Source organism: Lactuca serriola, chromosome 7, assembly GCF_051521515.1.
Source record: "Lactuca serriola cultivar US96UC23 chromosome 7, Lser_US96UC23_V15, whole genome shotgun sequence".
In the NCBI taxonomy this organism is placed as follows: Eukaryota; Viridiplantae; Streptophyta; class Magnoliopsida; order Asterales; family Asteraceae; genus Lactuca; species Lactuca serriola.
In genome coordinates, this window is record NC_136414.1 from 85,193,784 (window position 1) to 85,215,953 (window position 22,170).

General features: G+C 43.7%; 1 pseudogene; it reads right to left on the reverse strand.

Moving 5' to 3' along the window:
• Positions 1 to 22,170, reverse strand: part of LOC145064178 (AAA-ATPase At2g46620-like) — a 29,349-nt pseudogene that overhangs the window by 5,431 nt on the left and 1,748 nt on the right.

Consider the following 22,170-nt stretch of genomic DNA (forward strand, 5'->3'; position numbering starts at 1 on the left):
TCTGCATAGTCGCCAAGGTTTAGGCATCAAGTCTGCATGATCACCAAGGTTTAGGTATCAAGTATGCATGATCACCAAGGTTTAGGCATCAAGTCTGCATGATCACTAGGGTTTAGGCATCAAGTCTGCATGATCACCTAGGTTTAGAGTACACCTAGTGAACACATCGTTCACAACACCTACAGGTTGCGAGTATGCTAGTGTTCCACTGGACTGTCTAGAGTAGCCCGTGGTTGTCATCCATACTCTGCTGAATGACGGGGCCATCGTTTGGGAAAAGGCTTCTGACATCGTTCACCTCTCACCCTCACCTCGTGGTCTATAACACCTCTCAACTCATCATCCAACTCATATTCCATCTATTACATCTACCCACGTTTTACCCCAACATTATCGTAGATATAAAATACATATACAGTTTAAATCATTTAAAACATGTATAAAATCGTTCATCCAGCGTAGACAACAAGTATTTAGATAATATGCACACATATCACATAATTTATATAAAATACTTCATATCTATGTGTAAGCTGAAAGTAACTATGCACTCACCTGATACAGTGGTGACTCGGTCCTCGGACAGTTCTTCGTAACTCTTAAAACAATTTTCCTCGACAAAACCTAGTATCATTACCACTAGGGTTTAGTCTAACAATAACCACGACAAATTAATAGTCTGACTATTATTACTATTATATAAGCGTTAAATAACACTTAATATAACTAATAATAATAGCCTAAATAACTATTTTAAGGACCTAATAACATTACTATAATTATTTGAAAGCTATATTAAAAATTGCATAAGCGTAGATCACTTACAGCGGATTTTAAAGAAAACCGGGCTTCGCTCGGAGCAACGTTTCCGAAACCAAAAGACCCCTTTTTCTTGGGACTCCGGGAGCCTCGGGGCTTCCCTCGGGTGCTAGGGATTCACCTAGACTTTAGGGGACTCAAAAGGGGCTAGAGAGAGAAAGTTATTAGAAAGAGTGTGAGAAAATGTGTGAAAAAGTTGGAGACCCTCGCCCCCCTTTTATACCCAGCGAGGCCTCAGATTACGCTGGGCGTAGTCCTTGGCTACGCTGGGCGTTCCTCGGATAAGGGCGCCATCTGGATCCAGCTGTCTCGCATTCATCGGAAGAGATAAAGCCGAAGGTACGCTGCGCGTACTTGACCTCGGACTCTGGGCGTAGCGAAGCGAGGCGTGTCCGAATCCGAAGCGTTCACTGATCAGCGATGGACGGCCCACAACGTGCCACGTCATCAAGTTCTTATCAGCCTTCGCAAATTCGATCATAAACTTTAAAATTTTGTAACTTTCGCGTACGAGCTCCGTTTTCGATGTTCTTTATATCCACACGAAGGTGGGAACGTACTCTACAACTTTTGTTTAGACTCCATCGGCTAATTTTGACTTTATTTTAAAATTTATATTATTAACAGGCCGGGACAGGATTGGTCCGTTAAAAATTCAATACTTCTTCACCCGACGTCCATTTTCGCCCATCTTTTTTTCGTTACGCTACTCTTAGCAAGATCTTCGATTCTTGTTTAGGTCGTGTCGGCTAAAAACCGTTCGATCTATTATTCGAATTTTGGGTTGTACACTGCTAAGCCGAAACTTCGAAAAATCATAACTTCCTCATACGAAGTCAGATTTGAGCGTTCTTTTTATGGATGCTCTCGGTTTAACGTATTCTATGCCTTTCCTTTAGATCGCTAAGGCTAAATCTCGCTCTATCATAAATTCACTATTTACGTTTCCCGATATCGTGTCGGTTCCGTCGCGAAACTTCGACGAGTCACAACTTCTTCGTTATAACTCGGATTTTGGCGTTCTTTATATGTACGGAAACCTTGTAACATATACTACAACTTGGTTAAGATTAGTTATTATAAATAATATTTTGTCGAAAAGTCATTTTCGACACTTATTGCCTCTAATTTGACTAGCCCGGATCTACGGGTATTACAGGGGACAAGGTTAGGCTTGCGTCCTGTCTTCTGAAAGACAGGGCATGCGACTGGTGGGAGGAGGTTGGGAGAGCCATTGGTGATGATGCGGTGTTGGATGCGATGACCTTGGGTGATTTCATGACCAGGTTCAGGGCCGAGTTCGCACCTATTATTGAGGTGCAGCAGCTTGCTAGGGAGTACAAGGATCTCCAACAGACAACGGAGACAGTGGCCGAGATTACCGTCAAGTTTAGAGAGAGGGCGATACTTGTTCCATAATATGTTGCGGACGAGGAGACGAAGAAGGCCAGATACCATGAGATGTTGAGGAGTGACATCAGACAGTTTGTGAGCTGCTCCAGCTGCAAGACGCTGGAGGACATGATTGATAGGGCTCAAGAGAGGGAGTTGGATTTAGAGATGGAGAGGAAGAGGAAACCAAAGGGGGTTCAATCAGGGGGTTCGGGCAAGAAGCCCAAGGTATCAGATCATAGATTTAGGAGCCAGCAGAGCCACGGTCGTTGTGGCAAATGCAGCGAGATGCACGAGGGGACGTGCAAGGTGAGGAGTTCGGGCTGCTACAAGTGCAGTCGAACTAGTCATGTGAGCCGAGATTGCACAACCACTACCACCACCACGACAGCATCAAATCTGATTCGTTTTCAGTGTAATCAGAGGGGACACAAGCGGTCCCAGTGCCCGAGTTTAGCAGCAGCAGGGAAGGTGGCAACACCTTCTCTTACCACATTGAAGATTATAGATGGCCGTCATGGCTGGGCTGAGGTGCCTACGATGTGGAGCAGGGATTTTCAGCTTACTACAGAGGAGGCACGAGTAGCTCCTGATGTGGTGACGAGTATGTATCTTTCTCTTATCTCTTTATTGATATTGTTTGTTACTTATGTTTGCATGTTTTGTTATAGGATCGTTCCTAGTGAATAGTATATCAGCTTTAGTATTGTTCGATTCGATGTCACCCGATCTTTTGTGCCGCTCGCACTCAGAACGCGGTTTGTAGGAGCTCCGGGGGAGCTGGGTTGTCCACTGGATGTAGAGATAGTAGATGATAGGACCGTCAGGGTCACGAGGGTTCACAGAGGATGTATGCTTCAGTTATTTGATCAGCGGTTTTCAGTGGATTTGGTTCCTATTCCCCTGTGTGGAAATAAGGTTATAGTGGGCATAGATTGGTTGAGCCCCAATGGGGCAGTGATAGATTGTGAGCAACAGTTGGTTAGGGTTCACTTTCCTGGTGGGGGGGAGTTAGTGATCCAGGGGGCGAGAGGCCACAACGCGGACCGATTTTCTGTTCAGCAGTGAGGGCGAGGCACCACATTCAGCAGGCTTGCGCAGGATACGTCGCTTATGTTATCGATACTCGGGATAAGAGTAAGACGAAGGTTAATGATGTACCGGTGATGAGAGAGTACCCGGACGTATTCCTAGAGGATTTACCGGGGATACCTCCAGAGAGACAGGTTGAGTTTAGGATTGACCTGGTCCCTGGTGCAGCTCCAATAGCCAAGGCACCATATCGGTTGGCTCCTCCCGAGATGCAGGAGTTGTCTACGTAGCTGCAAGAGCTGCTAGACAAGGGTTTTATCAGGCCGAGCAGTTCACCATGGGGAGCCCCGATCCTGTTTATGAAGAAGAAGGATGGGTCGCATCCCATATGCATAGATTACCGGGAGCTGAACAAGGTAACGGTGAAGAACCGTTACCCACTCCCGAGGATAGATGATTTGTTTGACCATGCATGAAAGGTGGCCATCACAAGAGTATGCCCAACATAAGCTGCGGTACGCCTAGTGTAGAAGGGTTAAGTGATCGCGAGTGTTGGAGACGTACGCCCAGCGTACAAGATGTACGCCCAACATATGCGCAGAGACTCTAAACCCTAATTTTAGGGTCAAGCACTATATAAGGAACACTAGGACTCAAACCTTATCCCTTTATCATCCTCCCCAGCCTCTAAAAAACCCCTAGAACGTCTCATCCCTTCATTCTTGTGTGATCTTGATCTTAAGAAGTCCATCTTGGTTCTTTTAAGTGTCACACCCCCGAACCAGACGGCGGAAACGTCCGAGGGCTCGCGTGACTCAAATTGAATATCATCACAATGAATATACATGAAACATAACATAAACTTCACCATGCATTAATACATTACAACTGAAATTGTTCACATCAAGTACATTGTCTAAATATTACATATCCATAGCACAAATTGTTTGAGAGTTTTCAAAACATAACATCCTAACACACTTGGTAATGTTCTTCAGCTTATCTATTACCTGAGAATACAAGTTATTTTGAAAACGTCAACATATGGAATGTTGGTGAGTTCATAAGCATGGTTGATATGAAAATGTTTTGTGCAGTTTATAAAACCCAGAAAATCCGATATGTTTTGAAATGACCATTGTTTATACAAAAGTGTGAAGATCCATAGGTTTATGCATGAATGATTTCGAAGCATGTATAAACGAGAAGTTTTTGCATTATAGTTATTGAAAATACAAGTGAATAGTATTGATTTTCCCAAAAAACTCGATGTTTTCCGATAAGATAATATGATTGTTTCGAATTATTATACCGTCACAATGAATGATTATGAATTCCCTTGATTACTTAGATAGTATTGGATTTATTATGTGAGTCATTATAACCATGCATGATAATGACTAGTTCGTCTGTCTTGGCATTCTATTGAACGCCAGAATTGATCTTAAAGTTTTGTCACCCTAGACTGGTCGAGTCTAATTGTAGCGAACAGTTGAGGTGTGGGGGAGTCACCCTCGTATAGATCTATACACAAACTCTCACTCTCCCTCCAGGAGACTTTAATTATAACTACAGACTACGGACGACACTTAAAGGTGTCACCCGTTATTACTCACTTAATCCAACCGAATTTGTTTACTCTTGATTAACGACCTGATTTTGTTTACTTGAATAGAAGGTAAGCCTAACAGACGAGGAGAAGAGGATTACGAGGTCCTACTAATCATGTATGTTATTTAAGGCTGTTGAGTATACGAAAGATGCGTTGGCCCATTTCGCATATGATTTATTTGGACCTTACTAGCAATGCTAATGGGCCACTGAGACCCAATAGCACGTAAAAGCCATTGAGGGTCCCTTAAGAATGTAATTGGGTCGCAGGAAACCCAATAGACATATATTATTATCTTTCAAGCCCAACAATTTAAATATTTACTTGTTTTAGGTATAGTATAATTATTGGAAGATCTGATTGTTCAATTGTTAAATCGCAAAGGCATGAAATTTGTCGATTGTTTATAACGATATTTGAATATATATATATATATATATATATATATATATATATATATATATATATATATATATATATATATATCATTCTATTTTCATAAGTTATAATTTGGTATTTTTGACCCAAATATATTAATAATAAAATAATTGACTCAAAAATATTTGTTTGACCTATTCAGCCCTTCTTTAATAAAAATGACAATCTTAGTCCCTTTTTATAAAAAAATGACATTTTTGGCCCTTAAACTATTTTCTTGACATTTTTGGCCCATAGACTTATTTAAATAATGTTTTTAACCCAAAATTTACTTTTTGGTAGTTTCAGCCCCTTTAGTAAAGGATTTTCATTTAAAGTCCAAACTTTTCGCAACTTTTACAATTTTGACCCAAAATCCAAAAAGTTTGCATTTTTTATCCTTTTTGGCAAAAAGGGTCATTTTAAACCCTAAAATAGATTTATTTACCTTTTTACCCACTGTTTTGAAAAATTTACCATTTCAGTCCCTTAAAACACATTTTTTCGCAAATTTGGGCCTATGGGCCTGAAAGCCCAAAATTTTGGCCTAATAGCCCAAAAATTTGGCCTAATAGGCTACAATTTCATTTCTAGTCCTTTGAAGAGCATATATTTATAAAAACTTCTATTTTAACTGTTTTGACCCTTTTGGTCCTTATGAAAACCATGAATGACAACCTTTAACCCAACCTTTGTTTATTTGACAAATATAGCCCAAAAATGAGTATTATGTTGTAACATGTTTATTGTAACCTTAGAGGGTAATTTTTCTTGACTTGTTTAATGTAATACATCTTAGATCATGTATATTTTGCTCCTTGAGCTATAGATCTCGAGATTTCTTTCCTTTTCGGCATATATTTACCACATAAACACATGAAATCACACATAACATATACATACACATAAATCTACACATTTTACTTGTCTCCCCCATAAAACTTGTGAAAACCGAAAATAGAGGGGTATGAACTCACCTTGATTTCTTGTTCACGGTTTTGAAGAAAGAAATGAAGAAAATTTGGTCCTAGCAAGCTCCTTGAAGAGATCTCGAATTTGAAGAGTTCTATGGAGTATGATCAAGAATTTAAGGTTGTAAGAAGTGTGATTAAGTGTAGAAGGAAAACATGTTTGCAAGATCTTACCACTAGTATGTAGTTGGAAGTGATTTTTGAATGAGATTCTTCTTGAAGCCCTTATGGTTCTTGAAAATTTGGAGGAAGGATGAAGGTGTTCTAGAGAGAGTTTGAAGAAATTTTGCAATGGTGATGTGTATGTGTGTGTCTCGGCCGAAACAAGAAGAGGAGAGAGTGAGATGAGTTGACATGCATAGGAACATGAGAAGGATGCATGGATACCCTATGTACAATTATGAGGTGTCACCATTAAAAGTCAACTCTTATTCCCCTTTTTTTGTAGTTGGGCCGAGAGAGAGAAGGGAAAGAAAGGATTGGGCCTTTTGTGCTAGAGTCCATAATATGGAGACCAAATTAATGGTTTTTCGGTCCATTGGGCCTTTTTGAGTAATTCACGGCCCAATAGACATCAAGGGATGAGTTTTATGGCCCATTAGGGCTAATTAGATTTGTTATGGCCCAATAAGGCCCATTAAAGATAACCTAGTTCATTTTAGGCTTATAACAAATGGGTCCAGTTACGGCCCATTTAAGAGTTCTAAGCCCAAAATAGTCAAATTGGAAGTTTATTGGTCCATTAGGCCCAATAAGGAAATCCTTAGTCCAAAATGGACTTAAACCGGGATTTAGGGTTTCTAGCCTTTTGTTGACTATTTGGATGTTTGTATAAAGTGTTTGATGAAATTTTGTTGTCATTGAATAAGCACCATACATGCTTTCAAGTTTTAGTTACAATGTTATCCTTGTTAAGTATTTACAAAGCATCAGAATTCCTAGTTGTGACATTAAGCTTGGAAGAGGAAAGAAGAAGTTGGCAAGGAAGGACTTGGGGTAGCTTAAGCTCATAGATCCGGGATATCATCATCATTTGGGACTCTTTGGAGGTATAAAGTTCACAACTTTCCTCAAGAATGCTTAGATCTAGTGTAGTGTGGTTTGAAGTCATTTTGGTCCCAAGTATAGAACTTTATGGTTCAAATCTGATTTCTGGACTTAGAGTTGCCACTCTCAGTTCAAAATGAGCCCCTAAGGCAGAAAGTGATGGGTTTTGAGCAAAACAATAATCATATGGTGTGCATGCAAACCCTAAAGCTTTGGATCTAATTTGTCTAATGAACATGTAATAATCATCCAAATCTCATAAACCCTAGATCTAGCATACAATAATTGATATTATCTTAATAAAAGAGTTTAGATCTTACCTTGATTGTTATGTAGCAATAACAATCACAAATCTCCTTGATCTTGACTCTTGAAAGCTTACTGCCTCAAATGTTGCACCTCTAATGAAGTCACAAACACCATAAGCAACAAGATGAACAAGGAGAGAGGAAGGAGGCTCCAAAAACGTCCTAGGGTTTCTCTTGGAAGGTTAAGGACGTTTGGCTTGCCAAGGGTTCCTTTTATACTTAGGCTTCTAGGGTTTTCAGCTAGGAAACCCTAATCTAGCTGCTTAGGCCTTAAGCAGCCGAAGACCCTTCCAGAAGGACCTTGGACGATTTATATATGGATCCCCATATAGAATTCGCCCATCCTTCCTTTATGGATCCTAAGCCCAACTTTGTAACTATCTTATATTTACAGTATCAGTCCCCTTTATTTAATTAATCTCTTTTAGTTACAAAATTAATTCTTAATTAATTCTTAATTAATTCTTGACTAATATTAATTAAACAATATGATTTCTCCTTTAATATATTATTCTTATAATATATAAATAAATCATAATTAATCCTCTTTCTCCTTAATTCATCCTATCAGTCGCTATGGTGAAGTCAACCCAAAAGAACCAAGCTCGTAATCGGGTCAAGTACATACCAAAATAGATATGGACTTAGACACCTAATCTAATAGAAAGTTGCCATCTTGAATGTCTTATTGGGTTCATGCATGAGTTAAGATCATTTCTATGAGAATGGATTGCTATTTTGGAGTTTGGGATTATTAAGGTCATGCAAAGTCACCAAGTCAATGACTTTATGGATTAAGACATTGAAAAGGACTTGGATCTGTGATTGTAGCTTCTGGATTAGAGTATGAAGCACTTAATGGGAAAGTGAATTAACATGGGAGTACCCTGAGTGTACATGCATGTACGCCCAGTGTATGCATCATTTAGCTTGTACACGTAGCGTACATAGGAGTACGCCCAGTGTACTCATCAGAGATGGGCCTTGTGAATTTTGGGTACTCGTCTCCATTTCAACACAGCTTTCCACCCTCAAACGGATGGACAAAGCAAGAGGATGATTCAGATTCTCGAGGACATACTTCGAGCATACGTGTTGGATTTCGGTAGCAGTTGGGATACGTATCTTCCGTTAGCGGAATTTTCGTATAACAACAGCTATTACGCCAGTATAGACCGGCCTCCCTTCGAGATGCTTTACGAGAGGATATGTAGGACCCGAATCTTTTGGGGTGAGGTAGGTCAGAGGGTGATGGGGAGTACAGAGGTAGTACTCAAGACCACGGAGCGGATCCAACAGGTCCGGAGCAGGTGAAACATCCCAAAAATCGAGGCCAAAAATTTCATTTTTAATTAAGTAACTCATAACATAGTTTACCAAACATTGCCAATGTCATATCAATTTACAAAACCATAACAACGTGTCTGAAAACCATATCAACGAATGTAATAAAAATCAGAGTACAAGCCCAAAAAACTCCATGCGGAAATCATGTGAGTGTATGTGTGTGTGATGTGCTGCTACACCGCCGGCTCCTTCCCTTTGGACGAAGAGGTACCTGAAACCAAAACTAAAACTGTAAGCACAAAGCTTAGTGAGTTCCCCTATCATAACACATACCATACAATCACATAGCATACATACCGTCGGTCAATTATGGGGTGCCCGACCTACCCGGTACGGCCATTCTGGGGTGCCGACCTACTCGTGTCAAGCCATTTTGGGGTGCTGACCTACCCGTGTCAAGCCGTTCTGGGGTGCTGACCTACCCATCGGTACTAACAACCGAACCTCGGGGACTATTCCACCCCCTACTGCTACTATCACATATATCATAACATAAGCATACTATCAGACATATCTAGGGTGCCTAACCTACCCTTTGGTCCTAACAACTGAACTTGGGGACTATTCCCCTCCTACTACCACTATCACGTAGAACATACCATGCCAGCATATAACATATCATCACATACTGTCAGACATATCTGGGGTGCCTAACCTACCCTTCGGTCCTAACAACCGAACTCTACTACTATCACATATAACATATCATGCCAGCATATAACATATTAGGTAGTAGCAAACCTAAATGATATCACCAAGACAATCATCTAACATACAACTCTCACTGGTGGGCCAACATTGTGGCCGTAGACCCACTGCTACTGGAAGGTAACTCACCTCGATGTTATGTAGCGTCTAAACTGCACTCGACGTGAAGGTCGGCTCTCCTCGACTCCTCAATCCCTACACGACAATCCTCAAGTCATCAAATAGAGCATATGACCCTAACCAGGGTCAATAGCATAACTAGTCAAAGTCAACATCCAGTTGACCCGTCTTGCCGAGTTGGCCCGCCAACTCGCCGAGTCCATACTCCACTAATCCAATACAATCCCGACTCCGCTCATCGAGTCTAGCAAGAACTCGTCAATTTCTCCTTCATTCAAACCATCAGGACTATCTTCATCGAACTCGCCAAGTTCTTCCTTCAACTCGGCGAGTTCATCTCCCTCATAAGAACATGTCCAGTCTACGACTCGCCGAGTTGTATGAACAACTCGTCGAGTCAATCTTTAAAGGTTGGGAGATTGCCTTGGACTCGCCGAGTCTGTTCATAACCTCGTCAAGTCCTATGATTCTTAGGACCTTTTTCGCGTCTAAACATCTACGGGACTTCCCTCCCTAACAACTGGTCCATTCCCAGAATGGATTTGGTGGTCATTACACCTCGACTCACCGAGTCTCAAGAACAACTCGGTGATTCCATCCTTGACCATTACAATATAGCCGATTTAAATGGGTCTTAACACATCAAAACCATAGATCTGGTCTCCTAATGTCCATTTTATATGTAAAGTTCCAAACTTGGTGCACATGCATGGGGTTTTTGGCTCAAAAATCCATAAAAGGTGCTCTACAATGTGCATGGCGCTCTCATGGCCATAAAGTTGTCACCTTTATGCCATGAGACCCCTCCAATGACTCAGATCTGAAAGTAGAACCCCATGAATCACTTTACAAATCCGAAAATGGCTTGGGAAGCCCTAAATAGACCTAAAATCTAATCCCTAAAGATGAACAACCAATTGGAAGACCAAAACAGGGGCATTTACCTTGCTTGAGCTGAAGATGGAATAAGATCTTAGGATCTACAAGCCCCAACTCGAATTTCCAAGCTTCCTCCTTCCTTTAAAGCTTCACAAGCCAACCAAAAGCACCAAAATGTCCTTAGGTCACACAAAACGGTTAGGGTTTCGATATACAGCTTCTTGGGAGAGATAGGGACGAGGGAGGTTGAGTTAAGTCATTTAAATAGGGTGCAAACCCTCATATTTAGGGTTTCACTCAACTAGCACCTACTTGTCGAGTCAGTCTCCCGACTCGTTGAGTAGGTCACTTAAACTGTCCGCGAATCTCGACTCTACTCGATGAGTTGGGCCTCCAACTCGTCGAGTCCCAGAGAAAACATCAAAATTTCTTGAATAGTAGACATACCAGGAATCAGGTGTTAGAAATATCCCTCACTTATTTTAGACTTCATCCTCGAAGTTTGCTGCTCGATCCTGAAAAAGCTCGGGTTAATGCTCCCTCATCTTGTCCTCCAGCTCCCAGGTCCATTCCGAGCCTTTGTGGTTCTGCCACTGCACCTTTACCAGCTCCACTTTCTTGTTCCTCAGATCCTCTGACTTCCTATCGAGGATCGCCACTGGCCGCTTGATGTAGTTCAGGCTGTCATCAAACTGAATATCCTCTAAAGGCACCACTGTTGAATCATTCACCAAACATTTCCGTAACTGGGAGACGTGAAAGGTGCTATGAATCTGACTGAGTTCAGCTGGTAGATCCATCCTATATGCTACCCTACCTACCCGGGCTATAACCCTGAAGGGTCCAATATACTTGGGGCCCAGCTTGCCCCGCTTCCTGAATCGAATGATGCCCTTCCATGGCGACACCTTCAAGAGCACCATATCCCGACCTAAAATTCCAGGTCTGACCGACACTTGTCGACATAACTTTTCTGCCGACTCTGAGCAGTCTAAAGCCTGTTTCGAACCTACTTGATCCTCTATGTAGTCTTAAGTACCACTTCGGTACTCCCCATGACTCTCTGCCCCACTTCTCCCCAGCGTATCGGGGTCCTGCACTTCCTCCCATACAACATCTCGAAAGGAGGACAGTCAATACTCACATGATAGCTATTATTATAGGAGAACTCCGCCAACGGGAGGTAAGTAGCCCAACTACCTCTGAAGTCTAAAACACAAGCCCGCAGCATATCCTCTAGAGTCTGGATGGTTTGCTCGCTCTGATCATCCATCTGCGGGTGGAAGGCGGTGCTAAAATGCAATCAAGTACCCAGCTCGTCATGAAACTTCTTCCAAAACCAGGAAGTGAACCGCACGTCCTTGTCTGAAATCACCAAAACTGGCACCCCATGCCGCGCCACTACCTCCCGGATGTAGATGTCGGCCAAGTTTTCGGCCGAAATACTCTCCTGAATCGGAATAAAATGGGCGCTCTTGTTCAATCGATCAACGCTGACCCAAATCGAATCCACCCCTCGCGCGGTCCTGGGAAGCTTTGTAATGAAGTCCATAGTAATATCTTCCTACTTCCACAGCGGGATATCCAACGACTAGACCTTGCCGTGAGGTCTCTTGTGCTCAGCCTGGACCTTCCTGCAGGTCAGGCACCTCTCCACAAACTAAGTTATGTCCCTCTTCATACAGGTCCACCAATAATCGAGAAGAAGATCCCTATACATCTTTGTCGCCCCGGGATGGATGGAGAACCTGAATTTATGCGCCTCAACCATCAGTACCTGGCGTACACCCCCATGATAAGGGACCCACACCCTACGGTGAAGATTTAACAATCCCCGACTATCATAGTCGAAGAATGAAACCTGACCCACAATTTTGTGACTCTTCCCATGTGCCTCCTTCATGGCCTCCTGCTGGGCCTCCCAGATCTGCTCCAACAACGGAGTCACAACTGTCATCCTCAAACAGATATCCCTGATCGGTGCCGCCTTGCGGCTAAGAGCATCGGCCACGACGTTGGCCTTCCCCGGGGGGGAGGGGGGGTAGAGGATCTCGCAATCATAATCCTTTACCGCATCAAGCCACCGTCGCTGCCTCATATTCAGATTTGGCTGGTCCGTGAGACACCTCAGGCTCTTGTGGTCCGTGTAAATGGTGTTGGATAAGGTGTCTAAGTCCATAACTATTTTTGGTTAGTACTTGACCCGACCCGGCATGGTCCATTTGGGTTGCATGGCACCATGCAATTGGATAGACTAAATGAGAGGAATAACACTTGGAGATTATTAATATATTATAAGTTCTAATATATTAATAATATTATTTGATTAGTTTGATCAAAGAATTAATTTGGAATTAATTAAGTGATCAAAAGATAACTAATTAAATATATGGGTTGATTATGTAAATCATTCATATCTTGTATAGTGGGCTAAGAGGCTCCATGGATTATCAAGTTGGGTTTTACCCATAGGATGCTCCATGGATGCTCCACGGGAGTTACAAACCCATGGGTCATGGAAATGAAGAGTCATGACACATTAGGGTTTACATGGTGTAACCCTAGATGTGTCAACACTATATAAGAGTCCCATTCTCCACCAAAATCGGCTACACATAAGAAACAAGAGGGCTAGGCCAATTTCAAGAAGTGTGTATTCTCTCAAAAGTCTTTCCAAGAGCATTTGGTGTTGTGTAAAGCATTTGAGGCATCACACTTGGGGTGCTAGGCTCACAAGGTTTCAAGGAACATAAGCAACAACAAGGTAAGTTATTCTATCCTTCATTCAAGTTAGAAATTGTTCCCCATGTATGCTAGATAGGAATATAACCTTGGAATTCAACTTTGCATGATAATTAGCAAACATAGATCCAAGGTTATTAGGGTTGCATGTACATTTAGGAAGTGTTAGAATGCTCAAAACCCATCAAATGGTACAACGAACCCCATAGAGGTAATGTCGCCAAATCTTGAGGGAGAAAACAACATCCCCCAGCTCCAAATCATGCGTCGGGTAATTCGCCTTGTGAGGCTTTAGCTGTCTCGAAGCGTAAGCTATAACATGCCCTCTCTGCATCAAAACTGCGCCCAAGCCTGATATGGACGCATCACAGTATACCACAAAGTCCTCCATGCCCTCTGGCAGGGATAAGACTGGCACCTCGCACAATCTCTGTCTCAACGTCTCAAATGCAGCCTGCTGCTCAGGCCCCCAGCGAAAGACCACGAATTTTCTCGACAACTGGGTCAGGGGCACGACTATCTTGGAGAAGTCCTGAATGAACCTCCGATAGTAGCCTGCCAGTCCCAGGAAGCTCCAAATCTCAGATGGAGACCTCGGAACCTCCCACCTTATCACGGCCTCCACCTTGGCCGGGTCAACCGAAATCTCGTTCTGGTTGACAAGGTGCCCAAGAATCTGCACCTCGCGCAACTAGAAATCACACTTAGAGAACTTAACATACAAGTTCTCCCTCCTCAATGTACCAAGAACCTTCCGAAAGTGCTCCTAATGCTACTCTCGTATCTTGGAATAAACCAAGATGTCATCGATGAAAACTATCACAGACCAATCCAACATCGGTCTGCACACGCGGTTCATGAGATCCATGAATGCGGAAGGAGCATTGGTGAGCCTGAAAGGCATCTCCACGAACTCATAGTGTCCATAGCGCGTCTGGAACACAGTCTTCTGCACATCCTCCTCTCTGACTCTCATATGATGATATCCCGAACGCAAATCAATCTTGGAGAACAAGATGCTCCTTGCAGCTGGTCAAAGAGGTCATCAATCCTCGGGAGTGGGTAACGGTTCTTCACCGTTACCTTATTCAACTCCCGGTAGTCTTTACACTTCCGATGCGACCCATCCTTCTTCTTCACAAACAGAATCGGGGCTCCCCACAGTGAACTGCTCAGTCTAATTAATCCCTTTTCTAACAGCTCCTGCAGCTGCGTAGACAACTTTTGCATCTTGGGAGGAGCCAACCGATACGGTGCCTTGGCTATCGGAGCCGCACCAGGGACTAGGTCGATCCTGAACTCTACCTGCCTCTCAGGAGGTATCCCAGTCAACTCCTCACGGAATACATCCGTAAACTCTCGTAACACGGGCACATCGCCCACCGTCACCTTACCCACTTCCCGGATATCCATAACATAGGCGACAAATCCTGCGCAACCCTGCTAAAGGTAGCTCCTAGCTCTCGATGCTGAACATAAAGTTGGTCCTCGTTGTGGCCTCTCGCCCTGAATCACCAGCTTTCCCCCACTTGGGGTCCTGATCCGCACCAACTGCTGCGCACAGTCGATCACTGCCCCATTGGGGCTTAGCCGGTCCATACCAATAATAACCTTGTTCCCCTGCAAAGGTATGGGAACCAAGTCTACCAGGTAATGCTCCTCGAACAGCCTCAAAACACAATCTCGGTAGAACTTTGATGCTCGCACTCACTGGTCATCCACAATCTCGACCTCCAAAGGGCAATCCAGCATGCCCGAAGAGTCGGGAAACTTCTTGCTAAGCGCAAGAGAGACAAACGATCGGGTAGCACCCAAATTAAACAATACCTGAACTAGGATACCGTTCACATGGAATGATCCTAAACAAAGCACACACATAACATATCAAAATCACAACGATATAACATAAAAGCATAAGAAAGAAATCGTACCTGTCACCACATCGGGTTCAGCGCATGCGTCCTCGGATGTCAACTGAAATGCTCGGCTCCGCACCACTGGAGCCTCTACCTTGGCCTTCCGGCCATCCGTAACGCGCATTGCTGCTAGGGTCGGCGCCGTTGCTATCAATCTAGGGCAGTTGGCCTTCTTGTGGCTCCTCTTATTGCAATGGAAGCAAATCAGGTCTGACATCTGCACTGCAGGGGCGGGGGCAGTACAATCCCTGCCATAGTGCCCCGTCTTGTCGCACTTGTAGCAGACCGACGATCCCGCTCTACAAGCTCCCTCATGCGGCCTGCCGCATTTCCTGCAGCGGCTCTGAACCGGATGGCCCTTCGACCTAACGTCAGATCCCTTGGGTTTCTTCCCCGAAACCCTGTCACCTACTCAATCTTTGCTTTCCTCTTCCTGACGTGCTCCAAATCGAGCTCCCTCTTCCGCGCCCTGGCATCATGGACTCCAGGTTCGGGCAGGCTGAATAGCTGACATGCTCCCGGATATCAGCCCTCAACATATCATGGTAGCCAGTCTTTCGCATCTCCTCATCCCCCTCATACTGGGGTACTAACAATGCTCTCTCTCGGAACTTGGCGGTGATTTCCGCCACAGTCTACGTAGTCTGTCTCATATCCAAAAACTCTCTGGCCAGCTGCTGAAGCTCCACAGCTGGTGTAAACTCAGCCCTAAATCTGGTCACAAAATTTGACCAAGTCATAGCCTCGATGGTTGGGGCTCCCAACGAGTCACCAACTGACTCCCACCAATCTCTGGCTCTATCCCTCATACATCCCGTAGCAAAATGGACCTTCGACCCTTCTGGGCAGAAGCTCGTCAATTGCGCAGACTCAATGTCTGTGATCCATCTCCTGGCAGCAATGGGGTCCTTTACCCTGTGAAAATCCGACGCACCACTCCCTTGGAAGTCCTTGAAGGAAAGTGTGCACGTACCCGTCTGGCTAGACGCCAGGTCACTCCTGAATGCTCAGAGGCGATCCTCCATGAGCTCAACAATCCCTTCCTTGATCGACCCGAAAATAACCGAGGTCGACTCAAGGATACCTCTCGTGCTCTCAGACGCGATGAACTCCTATAACCCGTCATCAACCTGCTCTGATCCTGCACCCGAGCCTGATCCTGAACCTCCTGCTCCTTGTCGCTTGATTGCCATACTGCAAATAAACACATAAACATCAAGATCATTCATTCTCTCGAGAGGTCTCACACACACTCCAAGTTCCGTGGTTCCATCTCGGCCCTCCTTGACTCGAGTACGGATCCTCTGCTTCCAGTAGTACGTGCCCATACTACCTTCCACATCTATCCGTACTTTCCTCAAGGATTGCTTGAACTTTACCAAGTCCCTTTACCGATACCCTTTCCTATTAATCTCATCCTAGGCTTTCCTAGGGCACTCTCCGACCTACTCTCCGTCATCAGCTGCACTAGGAGTCTCTGCTTCCCTCCCCTAAATAGCTTGCGAATACTGTTATATATCCGCTCACTAGTTAGTTAAAGTTAGCCATGACCCCATAATCACAAAGCAAGCAGCATTCGTGCATCGAGTAACCACATCAAGCATAACCTAATCAGGCTATCCTACCGCTGACCAAACAGTCCTAGCATACAGCTCATACAACCGGCATTCAAGGCATCCTCTAGATCCTTAGCCCTAATCTAGCATGAAGTTCTTGGAATCATATATCAGGCATACAAGGCATCCTTCTAGACCCCTATCCCTAATCTAGCATGCAGTTCTCAGAATCATGAATCATACACATAACATAACAAGTATGGGTATCTTGGGGAAAACTTACATGAGCTTGGCCGGTCGCACGCATCACACACCTTGTCTATTCTCAAAATTCCTTAACTTAAAAAATTAAAAAAAAATTGTTTTCCTTGAAGAAATCTTTTAGTCCCTCGGTTTGAGTCCATACACCCCCGAGGGTGTGTCCGAATCCCTCAAACCAGGGATCTGATACCATCTTGAAACATCCCAAAAATCGAGGCCAAAAATTTCATTTTTAATTAAGTAACTCATAACATAGTTTACCAAACATTGCCAATGTCATATCAATTTACAAAACCATAACAACGTTTCTGAAAACCATATCAACGAATGTAATAAAAATCAGAGTACAAGCCCAAAAAACTCCATGCGGAAATCATGTGAGTGTATGTGTGTGTGATGTGCTGCTACACCGCCGGCTCCTTCCCTTTGGACGAAGAGGTACCTGAAACCAAAACTAAAACTGTAAGCACAAAGCTTAGTGAGTTCCCCTATCATAACACATACCATACAATCACATAGCATACATACCGTCGAGCAATTCTGGGGTGCCTGACCTACCTGGTACGGCCATTATGGGGTGCCGACCTACCCGTGTCAAGCCATTCTGGGGTGCTGACCTACCTATGTCAAGCCGTTCTGGGATGCTGACCTACCCATCCGTCCTAACAACTGAACCTCGGGGACTATTCCACCCCCTACTGCTACTATCATATATATTATAACATAAGCATACTATCAGACATATCTGGGATGCCTGACCTATCCTTCGGTCCTAACAACCGAACTTGGGGACTATTCCGCTCCTACTACCACTATCACGCATAACATATCATGCCAGCGTATAACATATCATCACATATTTTCAGACATATCTGGGGTGCCTGGCCTACCCTTCGGTCCTAACAACCGAACTTTACTACTATCACATATAACATATCATGCCAACATATAACATATCAGGTAGTAGCAAACCTAGATGATATCACCAAGACAATCATCTAACATACAACTCTTACTGGTGGGCCGACATTGTGGCCGTAGACCCACCGCTACTGGAAGGTAACTCACCTCGATGTTGTGTAGCGTCTGAACTGCCCTCGGCGTGAAGGTCGGCTCTCCTCGACTCCTTAATCCCTACACGAAAATCCTCAAGTCATCAAACAGAGCATATAACCATAACCAGGGTCAATACCATAACTAGTCAAAGTCAACATCCAGTTGACCATACTCGCTGAGTTGGCTCGCTAACTCGCCGAGTCCATACTCCTCTAATCCAATACAACCCCGACTCAACTCGTCGAGTCTAGAAAGAACTAGTCGAGTTCTCCTTCATTCAAACCATCAGGACTATCTTCATCCGACTCGCCGAGTTCTTCCTTCAACTCGACGAGTTCATCTCCCTCTTAAGAACATGTCCAGTCTATGACTCGCCGAGTTGTATGAACAAATCATCGAGTCAATCTTCAAAGGTTGGGAGATTGCCTTGGACTCGCCAAGTCTGTTCATACACTCGTCGAGTCCCATGATTCTCAGGTCCTTTTTCGTGTCTAAACATCTACGGGACTTCCCTCCCTAACAACTGGTCCATTCCCAAAATGAATTTGGTGGTCATTACACCTCGACTCACCGAGTCTCAAGAACAACTCAACGATTCCATCCTTGACCATTACCATACAGCCGATTTAAATGGGTCTTAACACATCAAAACCATAGATCTGGCCTCCTAATGTCCATTTTATACGTAAAGTTCCAATCTTGGTGCACATGCATGATGTTTTTGGCTCAAAAATCCATAAAAGGTGCTCTACAATGTGCATGGGGCTCTCATGGCCATAAAGTTGGCACCTTTATGCCATGAGACCCCTCCAATGACTCAGATCTGAAAGTACAACCCCATGAATCACTTTACAAATCCGAAAATGGCTTGGGAAGCCCTAAATAGACCTAAAATCTAATCCCTAAAGATGAACAACCAATTGGAAGACCAAAACAGGGGCATTTACCTTGCTTGAGCTGAAGATGGAATAAGATCTTAGGATCTACAAGCCCCAACTCGAATTTCCAAGCTTCCTCCTTCCTTTCAAGCCTCACAAGCCAACCAAAAGCACCAAAATGGCCTTAGATCACACAAAACGGCTAAGGTTTCGATATACAACTTCTTGGGAGAGATAGGGACGAGGGAGGCTGAGTTAAGTCATTTAAATAGGGTGCAAACCCTCAGATTTAGGGTTTCACTCAACCAGCACCTACTCGTCGAGTCAGTCTCCCGACTCGTCGAGTAGGTCACTTAAACTGTCCGCGGATCTCGACTCTACTCGATGAGTTGGGCCTCCCCATAAGTCGTACGCTGGGCGTAAACTTGGCATACGTGGGACGTAATGGACTTCTGGAGTGGACCTTATTAGAATGGGCCAAGTAGTTGGGCTCCCCATAAGTCGTACGTTGGGCGTAAACCTGACGTATGTGGGATGTAATGGCTCATTGGATTCAGGGGACTCAGGCGCGTACGCACAGCGTACCATGAGGTACGCCCAACGTACGCGGGCAGATGCCAAACCCTAATTTTTAGGGTTTAAGACATATAAATACCTCATTATAGCCTCCCCTCTGGCCTCCTCACCCGTCCCTCACCCTCAGAAAACCCTATTTCGCCTCATACTCCATTGTTGTGTGTGTTTGACCTTTTTGAGCTTATTTTAGTGAAGAAAGGCTTAGAAGAAGTAAAGAGAAGTTAGAGGAGAAGAACTTGAGTATCTTGAGCTCAAGGATCTAGAACTAGTTCATCTTTTGGCACCCAAAGGAGGTATAAAGCTCCTATCTTTCCTCTTAGAAGCTTAGATCTAGGGTTTTGAAGCTTTGGACCTTTTTAGGTCCAAAGGATGGACCTTGTTCATGCAACTTCGTTTTTTAGCTTACGGTTGCCACACTTGAAGCTCAAAGTGTTCCTTTAGCAGTAAAGTTTCAAGATTTGAGGCCTTTATGTAGTCATGCATGAGATCTAGCCATTTCCATAGAAGTTTATTGCTAATTTTTAGAGTTGGGTTCATTTTGGTGGGTTGCAAGCCACCAAGTGATCGACTTTATGGGTTAGGACGAAGTACTGGACTCAGATATGTAGTTTGGACGTAGTGTCTTAATGGATTAAGCAGTTTTGGAGAAGGTGGCTTAACATAAGAGTAAGTTGGGCGTACACGCCAGTACGCGCATCGTACAAACCATTCAAGCAGTATGCGCAATGTACAGAAGGGCACACTCGATGTACGCTTAGACAATGGGCCTTATGTTATTGGGCATCGGTTTGGGTCAAGCTTTGGACATAGCAATAGTTGGGCAGTGATGGGCCTTCAGGAGTCGGTCAAGGACCCAAGGACTGGTTTGGGCTTGAGAGGAAAGCTCATTTGAAGATTTGGACCCAATTTATAAAATTGGTCCGTTTAGGGACTTTAATGGGCTTTAACGAGTTTGAAAGGACTAGAAAGGATTGGGTCTAGGTCATGGCCCAAATTAGATCAAAAGGGGTAAAACAGTCATTTTACCCTTAGAAGGATTTTCAGTTTTTGACTAAGTGTTTATTTGGTCATAATAGCCGGGGAGTAGTTAGAGCAGCGGACAGAGTTACCTTGCTCGAGTTTTTAGCAGCCAGATTGAGAGGTGAGTTTTCTCCAGTAGGAACGGGTTGAAGGCACCAATGTCGGCCCGTTTATGTATGTTAGTGTATACCAGATTTAGATCCGATGTCGGGGTTAGCCCGATGCAGTTTATATGTTCTGAATTTCTGTCCGATGTCGGGCGAGGCCCAAGGAAGGATTATATGTATGATTCCGAGCTACGGTTCGATACCGGGTGTTACCCGAGGCAGTAGTGTATGTTTAGTTATACTTGTTGTCTTTGTGATACTTGTATGTGCCTGATAGGGAGATGAGTGTGGGTGGGGGCCCGTATCTCATCACTAGCTGAGTGTGGTCGGGGTTGTATATCTCATTAGTAGCAGAGTAGGGGTGGGGCCCAAGATAGGCGGGGCCTTGAGACTAGCAGTTATAGTATAGCGATTGTTTGTTATGTATTAGCATGCTGATATGTTATTAGCGGGCGGGGCCCCAGAGACAGGCGGGGCCTAGTAGAAATAGATCTGTATACCGAGCGGGGCTCGATGTCAGGCGGGGCCTGATGTCGGATTCGTCCGATGTCGGGCGGGGCTCAATGTAGCGGGCTAGGCCTAACGTTTGCAATATGTGTTTACGTGTATGTTATATGTGGTAGTATGGGGAACTCACTAAGCTTCGTGCTTACAATTTTCAGTTTTGGTTTCAGGTACTTCCAGTAGCGGATGGAAGAGCTCGGGAATACTGCATGACACACACCAAGAAGTTTTAGCCTGAGATGTTTACTCTGATAAAAAGAACATGTTTTGAGATGATACTCTGATTTGATATAACGATTTTTTTATGAATGAAATGGTTGATAATTATGGTTTTTATTAATGATTTAAAACGAAATTTTTGGACCGTATTTTTGGGATGTTACAGATAGCGTCTTTGAGTTCATGTACAACTTTAGTTCCTTACATCTCGACTCAATATCTTTTGAAGCTCTATAAATATGTTAAAAATAAGATTGCAAAATCCTTCGCTTATCTTTCTTCTTCAACTTGAGCATAAAGGTTTTTTTTGTGAATGTTTTGTTCTTCAATTTTGTCGAATTTGTTTGTCCAGGAAACCCTAGCACTGAGAAAGGTGCATTGAATGGTTTGATCGTCATTGAGACACAGGAGGATGTCGTTTGGTTTATTCCCTGACACGAGGTTTGTGAAGTCGGAATCTTTAAAGTGGGTTGTGTTACATGAAATCTTAATTTTGACTTTTAAGTTTGACTATTTTGTTGAAACCTGCTATATCAGGTAGCACAGGTAGGTAGCAGCAGCAAGGACCAAAAAAGCAGGTAGACATCTACTGTATGCCCCAGAAAATACTAAAAAACGTTTTGGGATTGAATGAGTAAATTCGAAATAGTTTGTTGGGCTAATGTGTCCCGGTTTGATATAAT